At 42.2% G+C, this 23,905-nt stretch overlaps 1 protein-coding gene across 9 annotated transcripts in view; it reads right to left on the reverse strand.

Moving 5' to 3' along the window:
- The window catches only part of JAK1 (Janus kinase 1), a 246,801-nt gene that overhangs the window by 112,582 nt on the left and 110,314 nt on the right, over nt 1-23,905 (reverse strand). Inside the window, exons 1-2 of one of the 9 annotated variants that reach the window (XM_069593697.1) lie at nt 19,166-19,411; nt 18,317-18,567 (exon numbers count right to left, since the gene is read on the reverse strand). The exons of 4 other annotated variants lie outside the window; for them this stretch is intronic. The gene's annotated coding sequence lies outside the window, so the exon portion shown is untranslated. Of the gene's footprint in view, nt 1-18,316; nt 18,568-18,997; nt 19,581-23,905 lie in introns of those variants that run through there. 4 more of the 9 variants (XM_069593667.1, XM_069593688.1, XM_069593717.1 and 1 more) reach the window with 4 other exon arrangements.

The raw sequence follows: 23,905 nt of genomic DNA on the forward strand, positions 1-23,905 counted from the left end.
ACTGAGTAACATTCAACAGTTTCTTATTTTTGTTCTTCCAGAAAAGTAAAAATTAAGCAACATCAAGCAATTCTCAAACTTATCTGACCATAAATTTCTTTATTCACAGAGCCCCTTGAGAACAAACCATACTTACGGGAAGCTATTGGACTAAAAGGATATTCAATTGTTAAAAATCTATCAAACTTGGTGACTAATAATCCAGGAGAGATGAGCCAAAATAAGCCCCGGCTTATGGCTTAAGTGACCAGTGAAGGTGATATGACAAGGAGGTTAACATACAGGGCAGATATTCTATGGAAAAACATAAACTTAGTTCTAGACCTGTTGAAGAGTTGTGTTAAAAACAAAAAAAAAATGCCAGTTCACAAAACAACTGAAATCAGCATCTCAAAGAGATATTTGTATATCTATGTTCACAGCAGCATTGTTCATAATTGTCAAAAGGTGAAAGCGACCCAAGTGTCCACCAGTGGATGAATGGATGAACAGAATGTGATACATACATTGAATAGAATAGTATTCAGGTTTCAAAAGCAAGGAAATTCTAACACATACTGAAGCATGGATGAACCTTGAGAAAATTATACATTCATTACAAAAGGATAAATATTGTATGATTCCACTTAAATGAGGTACCTGGCTTAGTCAAATTCATAGAGACAGGAAGTAGAATGGGGGTTGCCAGGGGCTGGTGGGAGGGAAGGCTGGAGTGGAGAGGTTGTTGGTGGGTACAAAGTTTCAGTTTTACAAGATGAAAAGCATTCTGGAGACGGGCACATAACACTACCAAACTGTAACTTATAAATGGTCAATTAATTTTAACTGCCAATTCAGGACGTTAGACACTTGTTGTCTTTATCTGTGTAGAAACTTCTCATCCCATGTGGTTCTAACGGATCTACGGATCACAGTGTCCTGCCCTGACTCCCATTGATGCCCCGGGTCTGACTAATCACTGTCCTCCTATGAGACCAAAGGGTGACCAAGCAAGAGTCCTTCGGAGAGATTTACAAATGGAAGCCAGAAGAACACCACGTTGGGGCAGCCAATTGTTCTCTTGAGCCGCTGGGAGAAAACCCCACTGTGGCAAGAAATGAGACCGATGAAAGAAAAGCAGAAACAAGGAGGGGTCCTAATGAACAGGATCATCCTTGACATTAATGGAGCTCATAGATGAAGCTCCAGTTACATCAGACAAGAAATCCCAATACCTTTCCTGTGCAAACCTCCTCCCCCCATCCTCAGACACCAAAAGAGAACAGGGACATCCAAAAGAAAAGCCAAGTTCACTGAGCAATACAACCCTGAACAAGAATTTTCTCTCCAAAGCTCCTTTGGAAATTTTATCTGCAGTATCACATACTAGAACAGTAGTACACAGTTCCATCATTTAGTAAGCACAATTGCAAATATAACACAATTTTTGCCATTGGTAAATACAACAACATGTTAGGTCAAAATACCATTATTGAAAAAACAATCTAAATCTACCTAGATTATATAGAGAATGAGAGATACACAATGCATAAAACAGAAATAGATTTATAAATGTAAGTGTTTCTAAATTACCTCAAGTATAAAATAAAAGAGAACATCTAAGCATTACTCTGAAAACTGAGGCTTTGGAGGAACATTCTAATACTGATGACAAAGAACAATACACAAATAAGATCTTTTATCTGTGCCTTATTTGAAGAACTTTGCCCTTCCCCTGTTGTTCAACTCTATGCTCCGTACCTACAGGTTCCCTTGGTTTGTTTTTCACTAATAACTGACAAGGTCTAATTTCATTAAACATAAAGCTAATCAATAATGTTTATGACTGCCTAGGTATAATGACTCTCTTGTGCAAACCAGGAGACATGGAAAAAGCAAATAAAAGGAGAAGAAATGGTGCTAGCTCTGCAGACTTTGTCTGACTTACACAAAGGGGATATCTAAAAAGCTGTCGTGCTTGGAATTAATGTCAAACCAGTTTCATATCTGGAATATGAAAGGCTCACAACATAGGCTGCAAGAGAGATGCCTGAAGCAAAATTTTACAAATAAACTGTGCTCCCTGGGGATTGTAGTTGTGAACTTGTTATCACAAGACTTTGCAAAGATAAGCTAGTCTTGTTGATTTCACTGAAGTAGATCTGACCAATAAAATAACTTCACAACACTTTGGGAATACTATCCATGTGAAATCTTTATAACCACTAATCAGGAAATGATCCATCTTCTGAAACTGCCTTGAGCCTCTCTCTTATCATGAAAGATTAGTAGCCAGCATTTTAATCGTAAGAGGAAAAAAGAAAAGACGACCCTGCTTCACTTGGAAGGGCTAAAGGTGCACTGCAGCACACATGGTAAACATAAAAATGACAAAGCTTGTCTCTTCCACAGGATTATTTTCCAGCTATTTTAGGTGGCTTCATCTCACAGCTCCAGAGCAAACCTTGGAACCTGGCAGCCCAAAATGTTTACGGCGCTCTGGGGAAGATCCAACTGTTAGAAACACTGCTCAGGCATCCCACAGCCCACAGAACAATTTATTTGTCAAGAAACCAGCAGAACTGACTGTCTTAGAGAACCAACTGGGCAGACGTGGGATATTTCTGTTAAAGTACTGTGTGTGCTTTCTAAATCATGGCATAAATAATACCCCAAATTTTAAAATTTGAGCAACTTTCACGCAACAATACCATACAGTCTCCTAATAATCAGAAAATTCCCCCAAAATGTAGACACAAGATATATATAACAGGATTACTTATGGTAGGAAAAACAAACAATACATATGCAACATATTTTAGAGCTAGGTAAACAAACTTTCATTCATTCACCATTATCATATACCATAGAAAGTTGTTGCTCTAACCAAAATTTATTACCTCGTAGGGGTAAAATTGTGAGAAGTCACTTGGTGAAAAAACCAGACTGTAACACTACAATCTATTATCGCCTAGAAATTTTTTTTAACTTATAGATTCATACATACACAAAACAAAGGCTGAAACCATAAACACTGAGATAGTAACAAAAATGTTTATCTGAGTGACATCTTAGAATTATTATTTACTTCTAATTTTCATAAAATGCAAATATGTTATTTAATTTCTTCAAAATGCTAAATAAATTTCTAAAGAATTCAGCATTAGCTATAGTAAATTTCTAATGACTGCCTTACAAAGAGCCAATGTTAGGCCCTGACTTCTCTAAAAGTAAATGCAAGAATGGTTAACAGTATTTTATTTGAAACTGTAACTACTTTTCAAACAAAAATAGGATAAATAAATTATCTAAAATTAATCCAAACATAACTCTTTAGAGAAGCAACTAAAATGCAAAGGCCTAATGTCTCTAGAAAGAAAACCAAATATAGATTGATGGAGATCCCATAAAATACATAGCTTTCTTATATAAAATTTAAAAGTTACAGTTTTCAATTCGCAGCCTGAATGAAGCTTTTTAATGTCTAAAGAAAAAGGTAAAAGGAAAAAAAAAAATGAAAACTATTCTCTCCTCAGAGGCTCCAGTCGGGTTATGCAGACTGCGCTGAAGCACCCTGTTTCAGCCATACACACCTTGACTGAATTTCTTCCCAGTCTTCGATCCCACAGTGAGAATATGCCGAGAGCAGGCCCTGCTACAAGAACAAGACAAGGACAGGCAGTTCTGACTCAGGTGTGTGGACAGAGCCTTGACAGTGAGCAGAGGCGGCAGGCCTGAGACCAGGCCTCCAGGAAGTTCTGTGGAACAAGGCAGCAGAAGCGCCTGTGAGCAGCTAGACTCAAGCCGCCTCGTCGGAGGGGAGGCATTACAGGCTGTGCTGTCTCCTCGAACCGGTAAGAGCAGCGCAGCCACCTGGTGCGGGGGTAGGGGAAGGGCATGGGGCTAACTCAAAATCGCTTTGCCTCTCTGAATTTCAGTTGTTTAATGTTTCAGATGAAAGTTGTACAAGACAGCATTTTTTTATCAGTAATGACTTCTCTTTGTTTTTGCTGTTCTTAATACAACTGTTACATCCATTAAGGTCTAATTAGATTTGGTGTACTTTGTAAAGTGGCTTTTCTCTTGACAAAAGAAATAACATAAAAAAGAAATGCCAGTCAAACAACGAAACAGGCTTTCCACAAGTCTATCACCGGCATTCATGCGATCAATAAAACTCTATTACTGACCAGCTTGCTCACTGGCAGGCACGAGGCTGACTAGGACTAGAAGTGTAAGTAAGATCGACCTGGCCCCTGACCTCTGCAAGGGCCCAGTGTGGCAAGGGCCCAAAACAAGAGTTTAGAGTATCTTCTCCAACAAGACACTGCCCTTCATAATGGCCAGGGTAACGCGCTGAACCCTACATAATCCTAATTTCTCTCAGATAATCTCCAGATCTGCTATCCACAAACACATCTAGACTTCTCAGAACTATTTGAACAGACGGGCACGTATTTAGTTCCCCAAGCTCTCCATGTGACTACCTTCTGTGTCATTTACGACTCAATCACAAACTGCGCACGATACTAAAGAGGTGGCCCACAGACGTCTTGGGTGAGTCACTAAGTGCTCTGATTCTCTGCTGTAAAACTGGGGAAGTGCCCCTGGGTGGCTTTGCTTTCTTTGAACTCTTAAAATTATTGTAAGATATTATGGTCATTGTGTAGCTACAAACCATTCAACAACAATTGCTAGAAAATGTCTATAAACTTAGAACTAAATATGCTGGCCTTTCATAGCAGACCTGTCTCCATGGTCTCTTAAAACCATTACAGCTATCAGTTCTAACCTGAGAAAAGTAAACAAGACTCCAAGCCAAGAAGGAACTCGTTTGACAGCTTTTCTTGCCTCCCAATAATCAAAGCAATATTCTCAGAAGTGTCTGGCTCCCAAATACCTTTAAATGTCTCAATTCAGCCTAGCATAAGCAGTATTTTCTTCTGATTGTTAACTGCACGGCAATATTCCTCTTTAAATGTTATCTGACATTTTTTAATTGAAATATACCTAGCTACAGAGAAGTATAAAAAATCATTGATTTTTTTTTTTAAAGAGGACTAACTAGGTCTCCTCACAGGGTCCCTACTATGAGGCAAACACAATGGTAGTGGTTGGGGATACAAAGGTCAGCCGCGGATGAGGACAGACGACAAAGCAAATTAGTGCAATGATGTGTGTACTATTAAGCAAGGCACATGAGCCTTTAAAGTCTAGAAATGCAGGTAATATATTCCAACAAGTACACTGGTAGTCTCAAGTTTATAAACAGTTGGGTCTTTATAAAAATTCATTCCCAGTTGGTTATTTGAAATTTGGAGCTCATTTCCCCCCCCCAGTACACACTACTATAAACGTGGTTAGGTTTCCAAGCCAACACACTACAGACTAATTGAACACAAAATACCTCAAACACTATACAGCTGCCCCACCAAATGAGCAGAAACTATTACTGCAGCCAAAGAGAACCATGTCATCCAACCATTCTAAGCCTCAGTGTACGAATCTGAATGACCAGCACAGAATAAGCATTTCATAAATAATATCTGGTATATTTTTTTCATTTGCTTGAGATTACACACCTTTCATTCTCCTTAGAATAAAAGTATCCATAGTTGGGATTATCAGTCGTTATTAGAAAATGTTTGGGTTTTCACATAAAACAAAGAGATTTTAGTGTCTAGGCAAGAAATGCACAAAGAAGGGGATTGATGAAAGTGCACTGCACATGAGAAAAGGGTAGCATGAACTGAAATGAAGTACGCAAGAAGAGCCTGAAGACAGAGGAGAAAGACAGGCTTACGACGTACGGAGGATTCTCCTGACCAGAGAAGACAGGAGACGGAATCTCAGGAACTTTCCAGTTGACTTATTGGCTGTTTATAGAATGAGAAGACAGAGGTTAACAAATAATAACAGTAGTAAAACCTTATAGGATGTTGGTATACAATTACATGTGCTCATTTAATCTTTACAATGCTATGAAGTAGGTATGCTTTCCTTATTCTGAAGTAGGGAAAACTGAGGTTGAATAACTAGTAAAATAAACTCAACTTGTAAAATAAAGTAGGATTCAAACCCACAGACACTGGTTCCAGATTTGGGAAGTCCAAACCATTATCTTATACTGATGCTTTTGTATATTAGTGGGAACCCAGCTATTTACATAATGGGGTTTCCTGCATTAGAAGTTTATAGCATCACTGACTCGATGGACATGAATCTGGGTGAACTCCGGGAGTTGGTGATGGACAGGGAAGCCTGGCGTGCTGCAATTCATGGGGTCGCAGAGAGTCGGACACGACTGAGCGACTGAAGTGAACTGAGCTTGAATAATAAAGTTCCCACTTATAAATATGTAAACATTACATAATCATTTACAGACTTTCTGACAATGTTCAGTATCTGGGGTGGGAGTGGGTAACTAGCATTTATTAAATGGTACTGAATCCCAGGTACTGTTTGAAACGGTGAACTAAGTTATTTAACCTTCACAAAACAGCCACGGTGACAGGTTCTATTAAATCCACTTTACAGCTTCCATGACAGCTCAGTGGCAAAGAATCCACTTGCAATGCAGGAGACCCCAGTTCGATTCCTAGGTTGGGAAGATCCCCTGGAGAAGGGATAGGCTACCCACTTCAGTATTCTTGGGCTTCCCTTGTGGCTCAGCTGGTAAAGAATCTGCCTGCAATGCAGGAGACCTGGTTTTGATCCCTGAGTTGGAAAGATCCTCTGGAAAAGGGAAAGGCTACCCATACCAATATTATGGCCTGGAGAAATCATGGACTGTATAGGCCATGGGGTCGCAAAGAGTCGGACAACTGAGCGAATTTCACTTTCACAGTGGAGAGAAAGTGAGGATCAATTGAGAGCCCAAAATCACAGGGTCAGAGGAAAGCCTAAGACCAGCTGCTCCTGGTTCCAAGTCCAGAATGCTTTTCATAACACATCTAGAATACTTAGATCTAAACAGGTAATCAAGGGACATATCATACAATAACCAAGTAATATAAAGTAACAGAAAATCGAGCTTGGTTTTAAAATGTCAAAAATATTTCACAGGAAAATACTAAATTATCTTTAGGACTGCTAAATTAACCCAACTGCCCATCTCACCTCACCCCTCATCCCCCCACAAAAAACAATCCTTTCAGATCTTCTTTATTACTTAGCATCTAACAATACCAAACACAACACAGGTGGCTAGAAGCACTTCTCCTAAAGCCTAAAACTGCTTCAGAAGCATTAGGCTGGAAAGGAGGGTAGCACTGCACTCCTTGGGTCCTCATGTAAATGCCAGAAATACAAGGGAGGGAGTGACAAGACAATAGAAAGAAGGCCTTTTTAAGAGTTAAAGCGTTTGGGAGGGAGGAAAAGTAGAAAGCTTTTTTTTTTTTTCTTTTAAATGAGAGTGCTGCAAATTTGAATTTCAGCTACGCCATTAGCTTTGTTTGCTCATCTGGAAAATGATGCCATTAAGATTCAACTCTCTGGCTATTAAAAGATTAAATTAAATATCAAATGCAAAGCACATAAACAGCTGACACGTAGTAAAAGCTTACTAATCTTGAGTCTCATCCTCTTGCTCCCTCTCCTTAGCAATTGACAAGATGTGCTACAAGCCCCACAAACCTGGGGGACGTGAGCTACCTGGAGGACAAGTTCACCAAAAGAGCACAAGACACTCTGAAAGTGGCCTGCTGATTTTCCACCAAACTCACATCAGGATGCCCGTATTGCCCCAGGGCCTGTTCCCCTGCTTCTTCTAAGATATTCACCATCTTTAAGTCACATCAGGTTGCGTAAAACAGGGGCCTAGTATTTTTTATTTAAATTCCTATTTCTCACCAAAAGTTGGGGCTTCTCATACACATAAACACACACACACACACCAGCACCGTTCATTAAATGTACTTAATACATGTGACAAGTGATCTGATGGAAGACTGAGGCAGGGAAACTACTATGAGAAAAATGAACAGGAGCCTAAAATAAGCAAATAACTTGGCCTTGAGTTTTCAGGAAAGGAAACATGATTTACTGGGGAGTCTTTCTCTTCTTTTTTACAGAAGGAAACATATCAATTCCTGAAGGGGAACATTAAAACGTATGACAGGACCAAGAATATCACAGTAGTCTTCCAAAATATTTGATCTTTCACAAAACTGTACTACTTCATATAAGAGTCAGGATTTAATGTAGTCACATTCCTAGTAAAAATGTTCCCCCTTTGAGCCTCTACAAATCGTTTACACAGGATTTAGCATTTACTGAATAAACAAGCATGTACCTTCTGTGAAGGGGAATATTACGGTGAATAAGTCCCTGTCCTCAAGAACCCCGGAACTGCACAGTGGAGGCAAGTCTACAGAGGAACTGCAGCACAGGGCAGAACACAATGGCCTAGAAAAGAGGACTGCACACAGCCAGAGAGCTAAGTATATATAATCACGCCTTCTGCGGGAGCTTGAGGCGGAGGCATAAGGGATACTTAAAGGGACCCTGATAGTTTCAGAATTGGGACAGATGGAGAGCACGAGGTATGGGCAAAGTCCACAGAGGGTGCGGAAGCAGAAAAAAACATGAGCAATGTTTGAGGCACAAATGTAAAATAGTGAATGATCTATTTGGGCACAGTGTGGATGAAAGAAATGGGACAATAAGCTGGAAAATTGAGATCTTACAACAGGGACCCTCGAATACTACACAAAGGCGGAATTCGGACTGTTTTCTGCAGACAATAGAGCTTATAAAGGCAACAGTCCGGGAAATTCTATGACATGAGTCAACTGCAAGAAGATTCTCCAATGTCTGCAGGGAAGACAGACGGAAGGGGAAGGCTGGAGGGAGGGGGACTGGGCTGGAGACTACTGTGATCACCCAGGTAATGAAAGGAAAGCTAGGTCAGAGGCAGGGAACAGCAGAGGAGACAAAGGAGCCCCACACTGGGAGGGACACTGAGAGTGCCAGGTAGACTGCTGAACTGGGGGCTGGAGAGAGAGAAACCAAGATGAAATAAGACCGGGGTCAGCACACTTGGGTCCACATGCCGAGTCTGGCCTCCCGCCTGTTTTCCACAACAAAGAAGTGCACAAAGTTAACTTTTTTTTTTTTTTGGCCATACCACGCAGCATGTGGAACTTTCCCAACCAGGAACTGAACTCTCACCCTGCACCGGGAGTGCAGAGTCTTAACCACTGGACCACCACGGAAGTCCCCGATTTTCTCATTTTTAAATGGTTGGGGAAAAAGTATTTTGTGACAAGTGGAAACTCAAATGTCAGCGTCCACACATAAAGTCGCCTGGAACACAGGCACACCCGTTGCTTTACATGTTGTCTGTGTCTGCGTCTGCTTTAGTTAGTCACACAGCTGCTGAATTGTGGAGTTGTCAGAGTGGCATGATCCTCAGAGTTGAAAACTTCACTGTCTTCCTCTCAATAGGAAAAGTTTTCTGACCACTGGTTTTGAGGGCTATGCATAGACATAGTACTAAGAGGAACAGAGAAATCACCCACTGGTTGGCTGGGTCAGAAAAATATGCTGTCAACTCTGGAGCAGTTAAATGGGAGGTATCAATAAGACATTCAGGTAAGCAAGCCCACCATGGAATGGAAAGCTCATCCCACCACGGGGCCTAGGCACCTGCTGTTCTCTGCCTGGTATTCTTCCTCCAGGTCCTGGCATGGCCTGGCTCCTGCAGTCTGAGCCCAAATGTCATTTCCTCAGAGGTAGCCCCTCTCCTGCCTACCTAAGCATTCTCTACCCATACCATACTGTTTCTTTAGCCTCACCCGAAATTATCTTCTTAATTACCATGTTTAACATCTTAGAATGTTGGCTCCTTAAGAACGAGACCCCACCTCTTTTTCCTCCCCAGTGCCCTGCATAGTTGCCTAAAGCTGCTCAGTCAGTATCTGGGCAAGTAGGGAGTCGGGGGGAAGGAATATGGATAAAAGAGACAATTGGAACACAGGTGAGAGCAGGTCACCTGCACAGTTCTAGGCACACAGAAGATCTGCCATTCGCAGAACCTTTAGGAAAGTGTTTGGTGGGGTCAGGAGAGAGAGGAGAGGAAGAGAAGACACCTAGAGAAAACAACAAAGACAAGGAGAGAAAGGAAAGAAGTATTGTGTCTCGGAAGCCAGACAGCAGTGGGGCGGGGCATCTTTCAGGAAGGAGTGCTTAGCAGCATCAAAATGTCTCAGATAACAAGTGCATTAAAAAGGCCTCAGTGTGACAGCAAAAAGGTCACTGGCAACCTCAAACAAGTCTTAAGAGTGTGGACATCGTAGTCAGATAGCAAAGGGTTAAAGAAGGAGCATATCGGGGGAGGTAAGACTTTCAAGGCATTTGGCAGCAGAGTAGGCAGAAGTGCTCCCAGGGGTGGGGTGGGGAATCCTTCTCTATTGCATACAGTGGCTCCAGTCCCACCCTATAACCCACGTCTTAAAGCCTTCAGTGTCTCCTGCCGTGTTACGGTGAGGCCCCAGTTCGCCAGTTTGCCCCTCTGTCCTCTCGGCTCCAGCTGCAGTGTCGGTTCCACCTCAGATCCCTGCGCAGTTTCCTCTGGCTGGAAAACCTCTGGAGCCTCCTTGGCCTGGCTAGCTCTTTCACTCTTCATATTCCAATTAAAAAAAGAAAAAATCACAAAGGCCCCGTCTTCTTACTGGCCCCCACCTCTGCTTTATACCAAACTAAAACATCTCTCCAGGTACTCAGCCTTCTCGTAACAGTTGTGTAACTGTTTAAGTATTGTGTCTTCTACTAGCCAGGCAGCTTCTGAGGGCAGGAATCAGGCCCACCATGTTCTCACATAATATACAATCTACAGATAATGGATAAGTAATGGAATGAACATAAAAACCAAGAGCAACTTTATCTCAAGCAGTTTATGCATCACAAGTGGCTTATTACTTCCCAAATCCCACATCAGGTAGGCTTACAATTTATGTTCAGGCCAGTCTGGCCGCCTCTGATCTCCCCTTCCTACTTCTGACCAACTAGGTGAAGGTCATTCTAAATATGTTAAAAAAAAAAAAGGGGGGGGGGGTTGAGATATCATATATCAGATGATCTTCCCAATGAGGTAACTGATATACAGTGATTAACAGACTTGCCCATAGTTTTACAGATGACTTTAACTGGACAAAATCATTCAGAATATTAAATATAGGCATTAAAGCATCTTCCTTTTTAAATCTGTATTTTGTGAATTAGCCGTGAAGTGGATTTGCAGGTGCACTTGGCCAAACACCCAGAGTGCCTCTCTATTATATAATCTCATCTATCTGTCTCCCTGTTGTGTGGTCCATTCAGCTAGTTTTATAATAAGATTTTTCACTGGGAAAATATACATTTGGCAGATTGTTTTCTCCTTGATTTTTTTTTCTTCTCTCTTTTCTCCCACTGTAACATAAAAGATTTTAAATTCTACTAATTGAAAAAATTGCTATAAATTACAGCCTTGCTACAGTCTGAGCAAATTAACTGTGCAAATAAGCCTGCAGATAAAATTGTGCTTAACTGAATAAACTGCTGTCAGTTCTAATACCCTTAAGCCCTTTAAGACACCATTTAAAACAAGAGTTGCATTAACTACAACGTGTTCTTATCTATTTCTGCTTTATACATTCAACTTGTCTGAGTTACCCAACATACCTAGGATTAACAGACCTAAATTTATTTTTTTTTAATATCTATAGGTCAGTCAGCCTGTTCACCATTTGAGCTGGACTTCCCTACTTTACGCACCACCTCCCCAGTACAAACTAGGGAGTTTTACTATCACTTTCCTTGTCAAATGAGAAGACAAGGAGAAGAGACAGCTAACTTCTTTGTTAATCAGAGCACATGGAATGAGCCTATCATCAAGAGTGCCTTTCCAACCATATGACAGGTACTGTTCTTGAGAATATGAATAAATGCAACACAAACATTACTGAGAAAGAAATATATATTCAAAATGTGATTAGGAAGAAGGGCCAACTTTTGTACAATTTTATAGTTTAGGTAAGTCCTGCTTTAGGAAAATGCAACACATACATGGGAAAAGAAACTTGATGAAAACAGCATTCAGGGTAAACAACATTATTTAAGAGTTCTCATAAACGTTTATAATTCCTTAAACAGCAAATTCCCTAGGACATTACCTGATCTATAAGATTGTAAGCTTCTACACAACTCTAAAGACACCACTATACAAACAGGCATGCTGGCGCCCCTCTGCCAACAGCTCACCACTCGCTAAGTAAACTGAATCAGGGACAGCAGCACAGTATTTTTATATTGACTTTCCCAGAAAGCCTAATACATTCCTACTAAATTATATACCTTGGATGGCATTTAAAGTTAAATTAAAAGCACCTCTGTTTCTCATTTTTTCTTAAAAATGGGGCAAAACTTAATTTATTTACCACCTTGGGGCTGTCTACATACTGAACTCTTCTAGATTTGAGAAAATGTCTTCTTTAGGTGCCTAAACATTTTTTATTTATCCATTTCTAACTGAAGCCTTGCTAATATTGAATCAGCTACTCTTTGTTTTCTATTTAGTGGGTCCACTTCCCTACCATCTTACAGCATTCTGGATATAATTTGAACTCTTCATTTTTAACACAAAGCATATTCACCAATTAGAAGGGAAAAAGAAAAAAAAGAGAGCGAGAGAGCCAACAAATGTTTAACACCACAACATGTGCCTGGCACCACTCCAAAACCTTTAGGTGTAGTCAGTCACTCAATATTCAAATAATCCTAGAGGTAGGTACTACCTCAACTTCCTTTTATGGATAAGGAAACAGGTATAACCTGCCCACATTCTTACAGCTAGGATCAAACTAAACAGTCCAGCTCCAGAGTCTCCAAAAACACAGATTACATAAAAAAACAAGACAGTAAGTCTGTCTGTGTACTATCTAGAGGTGCAATGAAGTTGACCTGATTTAGTCTCTCCCCCCCTCCTCACTGGTGGGTTCCAGCAATTACCATTACCTTCTCCACAGAAAGCCACAGCTCCCCTCCTTAGGTTTCCAGAGGTAGATCACTCAAGTCACTTTCCCTGAAGAGTGAAAGCTCCTCCTGCTGAGCAAAGATTCCTCACCGGGTTTTCACACTGAAGAAACCTCTTTCTTCAAGCCTCCCCCATTGCCATCGTGACAGCAGCTTCTTACTCCACCCCACCTCTGCCTACCACTTCCATCTCTCTCAACCCCTATAGTTGCCCTTTTCTCCTAGAGACCAGAAGTACCTGGCCTCATTTCCATTATGCTCCACAACTTGACCTCTTCCCTTCTTAATGGTTTGCTCGTTTTCCATACCAATTACTGTACTGTGTTGTGAGAATGACGCTTCAATATGTTACGGTATTTATGATGGCATCTGCCTCTCCACTAAATGGCCCCATACAGGGTGCTTCACTTTGAGTTAAGGTTCTGCTTTTCATAAACCTCTTCTCATTCACTTCCAATATAAAAATTAACACTGCCTGCCTCAGACAATGTGCCTTCCTGTATTCACTCTCTTAACAATTCCCATCTCTTGCATTTGTGGTATTTAATCTCCTACTGCCTTGAGAATCAGTTAGGTTAATTGTCTACAAATCCTCTATAAATTAAAACCAAAGCAAAATAAAATTTTACTCTACTATAAGGAAAGCATACGTGGACTTCATGACATCTATTCCAAGTTATTTTCTATTTCCTAGCAGTCTTCTGAACAATTGATAAATAGTGTATAGTAAGGACCATTTTCTGTGATGCACAGGATGAACAGTTGCACAATGGTCAAATGAAGCTGATCCTTTATAGAACTGTCAGTACTTCCATTTTCTAATGATGCTATTCTGAAGCTCAAAAACTATGAATGGCTTCCCATCTTCCCAGTTCATTCATTCAACAGAGGCCACAGTCTCTGAGCTCACCATGCTCAGAGACTTGAGTAGTCTTCAGAGCCTGGCCCCATCCTGCATGTCCAAGCCCAGCCTCTTTCTGGTGCTTCTCAGTACCCTGCTCTGGTCACTGTGGCCACCTCCAAATTGGTCACCCACATGTACATGCCCACCTCTGTGCCTTTGCTCATGCTCTATCTCTGCCTCAATTTCCATCCACCCCTAAGGAAAAGAACTCCTTCTCACTCCTCAAGCCCAACTCAAATGATTTTCTACAAAAAAAAAAAAAAAAGCATTGGAGGGACTTCCCTGGTGGTCCACTGGTTAAGGCTTCTCGCTTCCTCTGCAGGAGGCTTGGGGATAGCCCCTGGTCACTAAAGACCTCACATGCCCATGCTGCTCAGAGTAGCCAGGAAAAGAAAAAAAAAAGCATTAGACAAGGGCTCCAAGCAGGATTCAGCTCTCTTCAGGGGCTAAAGTGCTCTTAACTCTGACCTCTACTATAACATCAACCACACTGTTGTTATATTTATAGCAGGCTTGTTTCCATAAGAACTGTCTTATCCATCTGCCAGGAACTTTGTACCAAAGAGATGTTTGTATATACAAAGAATGAGTTAATGAATCTATAATATAAAAAGTGGGGAACAAGGGGGAAGCTACTTGGTGCTCTGACTTTAAAGGAGTGCCATGATGGTTTCTAGGAAACATTCTATAATGTAGGATTTACTTATTTGTATGTGCATAACCTGCAACGAAGACACTCTGAACATACACAGGATCATCCACCAAACTCTATAAAAGTAGAATTTTTGCCTGTTTTTTTCTGTTTACTCCCTCCCTGAGGCTCATAACAGGAGCTCAAAAAGTATTTACTAGATGAATAAATGAATGCAACAGAGTGCTGTGTGACTTTTAATGGTAAGTAAATTCAGTTACCACAGATTTAAAAACTCCCAACAAAGACCAGCTCAGTCTTCTGTCTAGAGCAGACTTAAAGAAATTTTCATTATTCTAAAGCAGGTCTTGACTCGGCATTCGGCAGTTTACTCAGAGCACCAAGAAAAAACTGTGTGCCCACTGACAGCTGTTAAGAATCACAGATCATAAAACCGCAGAAGTAAATATACCACGGAAATGAACTTAAAAAACTTTTATGCTTTCTTGTTGCCTCAAACTGCCAAAAGAAAGCTGGTGCACTTCAGAGGAAAGAATACTCACAGGAAGTAGTTTGCTGCCCTGAAACACGGTCATTTCAACATGGCAGCTGCTAAAACCCCATGTAACCATAGGGTTTTCAAGACAGGAAGCTACAGTGGCACACCTAGCTGAGAGGAGAGCAAGAAGCAGAGAGGAAACAGCATGCCAAACAAGAACGCGGGTGAAGGGTAGTTGACAAAGTACAAAAACAAAGAACCAATTCCTCTAATGTCTTCTATAACATAACTGACTGCACATAATTATTAGGGGAAAAAATGAAGGGCACAAAAGCAAACAGCACCTTCCCTGGTCACCAGCTGCTGCTTTTTCCATAGTTAACTCTTCTCCTGCGTTAATGACTCTAATAGAAAAAAAACTGATAAGAACTTGTCCTTAAATGGGTAAGGGAGTGGGCCATGGTTGACTTTTCTCCTATACTTTCTACTTTAGGGGTCTAATGTTTGTTTGTTTGTTTTTTTAACAATGAGTTAAATGAGAAAATCTTTACATTTAAAGAAATAATAGAGATAAAAATTTTATGTTCTAATAATAATAAAACTACATTAAGTAAATCCTCTACCTTATAAAATGAAGAATTTAAAAACATCAAATCTTCGCACTCAACATACTGCACCCCCTTTCCTCCTCGACAACCAGTATATCTAACAATTCATTTATTTTAAAAAAATCACATCTTACAAAGAAATATACCAAGGGGGTTCTCTATAAGTGATTGCCAAGAGGGAGAGGGATGGGGAAGTTTGGGATTAGCAGATGCAAACAATTATATGTAGGATAGATAAACAGCAAGGTCCTACTGTATAGCACAGGGAACTATATTTAATAAATCATAATGGAAAAGAATATTAAAAAGTCTATGTGTGTATTACTGAGTCACTGCAGTATAGCAGAGATCAGTACAACATTATAAATCAACTATATTTCAATTTTTAAAAAATCACATCTTCACAATAGTCATAATGTGCACAGCCCTTCATGGTGTCCATCCATTATTTTCGTAATTTTTTCCAACAGCTTTGTGTGACGGCCAAAGTGGATATTTTACAAATGAAGAAAATAGGTGCCTGAGTGAAGCAGCCTGCCATGACAGAAGCCAGGATCTTGTTACCCACTTGGCTAAAGCACAATTTCTCAAGCCCAACACTACTGACATTTTGAGCCAAAGAATTCTTTGCTGTAAGGGGCTGCACCATGCATTGTAGGATGTTGAACAGAATCCTTGACCTCTGCCCACTGGACACTAGTAACACTGCCTCCTCCCACTCCCACCGCACCCCCACAGTTCTAACAACAATGCCTCCAGAAACTGCAGATACCTCCTTACGCACACAATTATACCCAGCTGAGGGACACTGGTGCAAAAGAATCTACAAGGTTTTTCCTGGTGTCTCTATTCTGTGATATGGCTCCACAGAACATGGGGTCATGATAAATCACAGACCGTGGGACCGTCAGAGGCTGCTTGCTCAGCAAGATTCAGTTAATTAACCAATTCTCTATCCACTTAAAATAGTGTTTCTAATGTGAAAACAAACAAGAAACATTTCCTTGTATAAACACATCTCAGATGATTTATCTTCTAAGAGCATATTACCACATTAAAACATAAATATACGCATAATAAAGATATATAAAATAATGTGCGTTTAAAACGGTAAAAACTTAAAAAACAGACCTCCGTCTTTGTTAATAAACTTTATGAATGCAGCTATACCTTAGTATCCCCTCTATTAAAATGGGTATAAACCTACACATTCTCAACACTTGCTTCAGCTGGGTTTCTGTCCAAACATATACTTCAAGCTATTCAGAAGAAACTAAGTGATAACTTCAAAACATTATTAGAATTTCTGGTCTGCAGTTGAAACCATTAGTGTTTGTGAACCCAGAATCTAAACTTGCAGATTTCATTATCCCATTTAGAAGCATTTCTTCATGTCATTTAGAGTCCCTTTTCCCGCAAAAAGCAACTCTGCCCTCAAAATTCCTTACTTTCACCAGCTTTTTAGCAAATGTCTGAATTGAAAACATTTTGCAAGCTAATTCCCCTGAACACTTTAAACCTGCAAAGGGTAGATACCAATTGATCAGAGATAATTATAAACACATACAGAGCATTAGCCAAATTGATATTAAGACTGACTAAATTACAACAAGTTGAAACACAGTTATATTTTGGGAAATGTCTGAATTATTTTATCTATGTATGTATAATTTATTCACCCTCTATCATCATTTCCCAATAATAATAAGCAATTAGTATATTGTGGAATGGGGAAACTAAACTAGCTTTATTCAATACGGAGTGTCTGCAATCCTAGTACTAAATACTAAATACACTGCAATCCTAGTACTAAAAAAATACATTTTGGTATTCAGAGACACTAAGATACAGTATAAGTGCTTAGCTAATACAACACGGAGAGTTAAGAGGTTGTGATTATTCCTATTCACACGGTTCATAATCTTGCAGGTATGATGCACTTGCGTCTTTAAATGTGATCTGGATCTATACATAGGAGACATTTTCTCCATATTACAATGCCTATTGTACCCAAAGTGTCTGGTGCCCTTGTAGCCTCCATTAACCTTCACCACAAAGTACAGAACAACACATTGATCCTTCAATAAAAACGACTGCCTGGTCTTGAAAAACAGTTACCCAAAGCAAAAGCCAGAAACAACACAAAATGGGGTTTTGGAAAGGAAGGAACAAAGATTTAATCAATATAAAATGTTCATCTTAAATTTTTTTTTTCCAGCCTGTAAATGCCCATAATGCAAATCTCTTTCTTAAAAAAAAAAAAAATAGCCAACAACCAAACACTCCACGATCATATTTGTTTCTGCATTATACTCATCACTTAACTATGTTAGGTTTTTAACGCTTTCATCCACCGAAAAAAAGTAATAACAATTTTATACAGATGTAAACCGCCACAGAGAGAAAACTCCTGGACTCTTAAAACAAAAAAGTTAATAGCATGTATCCAACCAGGGACAGAAAACAGCTCACAGCCACGTATTAAGCGAAGTGGCACGGGGGACGGGGTCCTCTTGCCATGGACACAAAGGAATTCACAAAGAATATGCCATACAAAAAAAAAAAAAAGGTGCAGAACACCTGGTAATAATCATATCCTTTTTCTAGTCTCCTAGAGAAGTTCCTCGGTAAACACATATCCAAGGCGTCCACATCCCCTGGAACCTTGGCGAGTGACTTACAAGGGGGTGTTTACTAGTCCTGCTAAAGCGACGTCTCTTTTTTGATGTTTGACGACCGCGCGCACGGAGTCTGAGGAGTTAGACAAGGAGCCAGAGACCAGCCCCACTTTCGGTTAAGTAGACCCTTTACAGAAGGATTCATAATTCGCCGAACGGCTGGCTCTCCACTGTTCCTCTTCCCTGGCCCTCCGGCACAGGGTGCGTCATTCACACTTTTCGTCGGTTGCCTGGGGCCCGAGTCCCAAAAGAACCTAAAAGGGGAGGGGACGTCTCCTGAGTCCCCAGACGCCCCTCTGCCCCAAACAGGGCCCCAAATCCTAGAAACTTTCCTTCGCTGAGATGGCAAAGAAGTCAAAGGCTAATACCCTCAGCATCCGTCCTGAGGCCTGAAAAATCCTCCTCCCGCTCCCCAGCAATTCTGCCAAAGGGCTGGCGGTCAAGTTCTCGGTGCAACAGCGAGGGACGTCAAACCTCAACCCCGCGCCTGTATCTCCGGGTGGTATAAACAGGATGTCAGCGCGTCCCAGGCTTGTTTATGAAAACTTGGTGTGCACTCTGGGGGAGGGGGCAGAGAGCCTTAACCTTTCCCCTTCGGGGCTGGGGGGCCCCGGCCCCCGATCTCCCCGCCGCCAGCCGGCTCTGCTCTATTGGAAATCCCCCGCCTTCCCAGCCCGCCCCTACCTTGGCCCGGCCCGGCCCCCAGGTCCAGCGCGAGGAGCGACCCAGGGTGCGCGGCGCGCGAGGCCCGAGAGGGGCAGCCGCGTCTCCCACCAGTGCCCGGCTGAGCGCCCCTCGTCTCGCTGCCCACGGCCGCCGCAGGCTTCCCTACCTCCACTCGGTGACACTCACCACTTCCGTGTGCGCCTGGGCCGTGGGGCTCCGGGTCACTGCGAGGGTCAGGGTCGGGCGGCCAGCTCCCTAAGCGGCTAACCCCCCAGGGCCCCGGCGTTGACGCGCCGGGGGCTGAGGAGTGGGCGTAGGGCTGGCAACCACCTTTCGGCTGCGGGCCGGGGCAAGTCTGCGGCGGCTAGCTACTCCGCGGCCGCCGCGGCCTGCGCTGGGCGATGCACCCGCCTCCCGCCCCGCCCCGCAACTGGCCCCGCCCACCACCCCGCGGCAGGTTCCTCCTCCTCCTCGTGGCGTCACGCTCAGCTGCCCCGGAAAGGGGGGCGGGGACCGCGGTGGAGGCGGAGGCGGTGGCACCGCCACCGCGCAGGACCCAGCGCCTCCAGCCTTCCCGCCCCGCCCCCATCCTGCTTTGCTCACGCCCCCGCCCCTCACTCGCTTCTTTTTACCACGTAGTCTAAAACACCAATGCAGGATGAGAGGTCCGCGGCCAGAAAGTGCAATTGTCAGGATTTGGCCGTAGATAGACCCCTCTCAGATTTGCAGTGCACTGCACCACATCTTTGTGCACTACGGTGCATTTCTCACAGTCCTTTGCCTCTTGTTCCCACTGAGCAAGAGGCGAGCTAGAGAAGCACGAGGCTAACAGGAACTTAAGAAACAAATCTTCCTACATTGACAGGTTACTTCACATCCTACCCATTCTGTATCTAAAGGTCTTAGAAGTTTTTTTAAAAAACGTATAAATAGTAATAAATACATTCGTTGATATCTAATGTGTGCCAGCGATTTTAATTTTTTACTAATAATCCCTCGAAGTAGGTTTTATCTTCCTTTCATCCATGAGGAAACAATCAAGACTTAATTATCTTAGCCAAGATCATCCTATAGCCAAGGTTCCTACCCCCCAGGCAGTCTATGACCAAATCCTGGTGATTTTGCTTCCTAAGCATGTCTCCAGTCCATTTGTTTCTCCAAGTGTTCCAACAACATGATCTTGGCTACCAGCATCTCTCATCTCATCTGAAGGACCACACAAATATATCTTAAGTTGTCACTCTGTATTCAATGCAGTCTCCAGTTCTACACAGTGAGCTTTTTAAAATGTACATGTGAGTGTTCCACTCATTCCCATACTTAAAATATACCAGTATCTTCTCATCCAAAGAGGAAATCTTTGGATGAGAACCTGCCTAGGCTGTGCATAATTAGACTTCTGCAACTCAGCTCTCTGCTCCCTGAGGCTTCCCCATGTGTCCTGACTCTACTAACCCTCCAGGATTCCTGGAGACTTGAGGAGTTACTGCGGCTTACTTCATACAGAGCAAGTTTTGGGTATGGTATGTGGTGCATGAAAATTGCATTTGAATCTGGAGTTCTGGGTTCTAAGTGTGACTCCCACCATTAACCACCTGTGTTACCCTGAACAATTTACAATTTACTCATAAGAGTTGAGGGGCAGACTGAACAATCTCCAGGGTGCCTTCTGGAAGGAGATAGCAGAGCTAACAGAAAAGACGAGAATCAGGTGAGGAAGGTCCAGACAAGCTGCCTACCTTGTGTTTGAATGTCTTGCCTTACCTGCTTCTCAACACTGTTTGCATCATTTTCTTCACCTATCAAATACAGATAATACCTTCTTCATAAAGATTATGCTGAAAGTGACCTAAGATAACACCAGGCCCCATACATGTGGTAGGCCTTAAAGAACAGGTGGCAGTGATATTAGTGGAGACAGAAACATTAAACAATCGAATTTCAGGTAAACCAAAGGGTACAGAGAAGGGAAAGTCAGGAAAGCTGCAACGAACTCACTGTGCTTGAGAACAAATCTGGTTGCTCTGCAGGACTCATGAAATGAAATAAGAAGAGGAACTTGGTTGAATTCAGACCCATTCCCTACATACCAAGCATTGCACTAGGTGCTGAGGATTCAAAAAAAGACCCAGTTCCTGATGTTACTGAACCAGGTTCATTGGTTAAAAGCTCAGCAAGTCAAATGTTGAGGCACCAAGATGTGCAGCAGAGAAAGGAGTTATCCACAAGGCAGCCAAGCAAGAAAATAGGAGAATAAATCTCAAATCTGCCTCTCCAAGGGGAGGAGTTTGAGATATTTCAGAGATAAACAGTGTAGTCTCAGGTGTGGGGAAAGATGACTGAGGGCAGGGAAAAGATGAAGCGATCAGGTTCTGAACAGGAGTATCTGAATTACATGCTTCTTCATGGTATGTAGGGCTTCCCTGGGGCTCAGCTGGTAAAGAGTCCCCCTGCAATGTGGGAGACCCGAGTTTGAGCCCTGGGTTGGGAAGACTCCCTGGTGAAGGGAACAGCTACGCATTCCAGTATTCTGGCCTGGAGAATTCCGTGGACTGTATAGTTCATAGGGTTGCAAAGAGTCAGACACACCTGAGAGACTTTCATGATATGCATATTCAAAAATGGAGGCACTTACCATAATCTGGGGATAAAGTTTTTGGCCCTCTGATGTCCAAAAGTTATTTACGGAACACTTGTGCATGCCCAGTTTTAGGGTCAGTGGTCTCAACTAGTCTTAGCAGGCTGGAATTCAGACTAGACCCAGCTGACTCCAAGTTCCCGGAAAACAAGTCAGGCAAGCATCTTGTGGTTTAAGCTATGAAGCTTGGTGGATATGCAATTTGCAACAAAATAATTAAGCCTTGCTCAGTGAAGGCAGGCTACAAGCAAGAGGTGTTTTAGCAAGCTGTAAAATAAGCTCAAGAATTTGGGATTAGTTCCAGCTTCTGTTGACCCTATGGGGCATAGTTTCACTAACCTCTGGATGCTCACAGTGGAGTGCAGGAGATAGATAAGCAACAATTCAGTATGATTCATGCTCTTCTAAAAGTGATCAATGGAAGAAACCATGAAACCCAGCCTGAAGAAATCAAAAAGAAAAGAAGAAGCTACGAATAGCAAATTAAGTCATAGGAACCAGGAAGAAAGTGGTACATATAGGCAGTGGTAAGTATATTCTGTGTGACTGGGGAAATAAGATGAGCCTTATGCAAAAACGTTTGCCCAAAATAGTTGTTTCTGAGGTATGTCAGCAGATTTTATTTGACAAGAATCACTTCAGGGCTGGGTTTCTCAACCTCAGCACTACTGATATTTTGGACCAGAACATTCTTTGTCATTGGGCAGGGGGGTGGAGGGGGCGGTGTGCTGTCATCTGCACTGCAGGAGTTTAGCAACATCTCTGTTCTCTAACTATCAGATGCCAATAGCAACCCCCTTTGCTCCTCCTCCATTCTCTCCCCACCGCCAGCTCCCTAGTCCCCACCTGATCGTTATAATAACCAAAAATGTCTTTCAGTTCAGTTCAGTTGCTCAGTTGTGTCTGACTCTTTGCGACCCCATGAATCGCACCACGCCAGGCCTCCCTGTCCATCACCAACTCCCGGAGTTCACCCAAACTCACATCCATGGAGTCAGTGATGCCATCCAGCCATCTCATCCTCCGTCGTCCCCTTCTCCTCCTGCCCCCAATCCCTCCCAGCATCAGAGTCTTTTCCAGTGAGTCAAGTCTTCGCATGAGGTGGCCAAAGTACTGGAGTTTCAGCTTTAGCATCAGTCCTTCCAATGAACACCCAGGGCTGATCGCCTTTAGAATGGACTGGTTGGAACTCCTTGCAGTCTAAGGGACTCTCAAGAGTCTTCTCCAACACCATAGTTCAAAAGTATCAATTCTTCGGCACTCAGCTTTCTTCACAGTCCAACTTTCACATCCATACATGACCACTGGAAAAACCATACCCTTGACTAGATGGACCTTTGTTGGCAAAGTAATGTCTCTGCTTTTGAATATGCTATCTAGGTTGGTCATAACTTTCCTTCCAAGGAGTAAGCGTCTTTTAATTTCATGGCTGCAGTCACCATCTGCAGTGATTTTGGAGCCCCCCAAAATAAAGTCTGACACTGTTTCCACTGTTTCCCCATCTATTTCCCATGAAGTGGTGGGACCAGATGCCATGATCTTCGTTTTCTGAATGTTGAGCTTTAAGTCAACTTTTTCACTCTCCTCTTTCACTTTCATCAAGAGGCTTTTTAGTTCCTCTTCGCTTTCTGCCATAAGGGTGATGTCATCTGCATATCTGAGGTGATTGATATTTCTCCCAGCAATCTTGATTCCAGCTTGTGCTTCTTCCAGCCCAGCGTTTCTCATGATGTATTCTGCATAGAAGTTAAATAAGCAGGGTGACAATATACAGCCTTAACGTACTCCTTTTCCTATTTGGAACCAGTCTGTTGTTCCATATCCAGTTCTAACTGTTGCTTCCTGACCTGCATATCGGTTTCTCAAGAGGCAGGTCAGGTGGTCTGGTATTCCCATCTCTTTCAGAATTTTCCACAGTTTATTGTGATCCCCACAGTTAAAGGCTTTAACATAGTCAATAAAGCAGAAATAGATGTTTTTCTGGAACTCTCTTGCATTTTCCATGATCTTTAGACATTGTCAAATATTCCTTGGGGGACAAAAATCATTCCCTTTGAGAACTGCTAATCTAGGGATAATGTGGAAGATGGACTAGAAGGCAAGGAGGTTAATCATATAGCATTGCAAAGCTCCAAACTGCAAGTGATGAGACCAACATCTACAACAATGCAACAGGAAGAGATATGGGAAGTTGTCAAACACCTGAGGAGATAGAATAGACAGTGGGTAATGACTAATGCTAAAGCTGAAACTCCAGTACTTTGGCCACCTCATGTGAAGAGTTGACT

This window comes from Ovis canadensis, chromosome 1 (genome assembly GCF_042477335.2).
Source record: "Ovis canadensis isolate MfBH-ARS-UI-01 breed Bighorn chromosome 1, ARS-UI_OviCan_v2, whole genome shotgun sequence".
In the NCBI taxonomy this organism is placed as follows: Eukaryota; Metazoa; Chordata; class Mammalia; order Artiodactyla; family Bovidae; genus Ovis; species Ovis canadensis.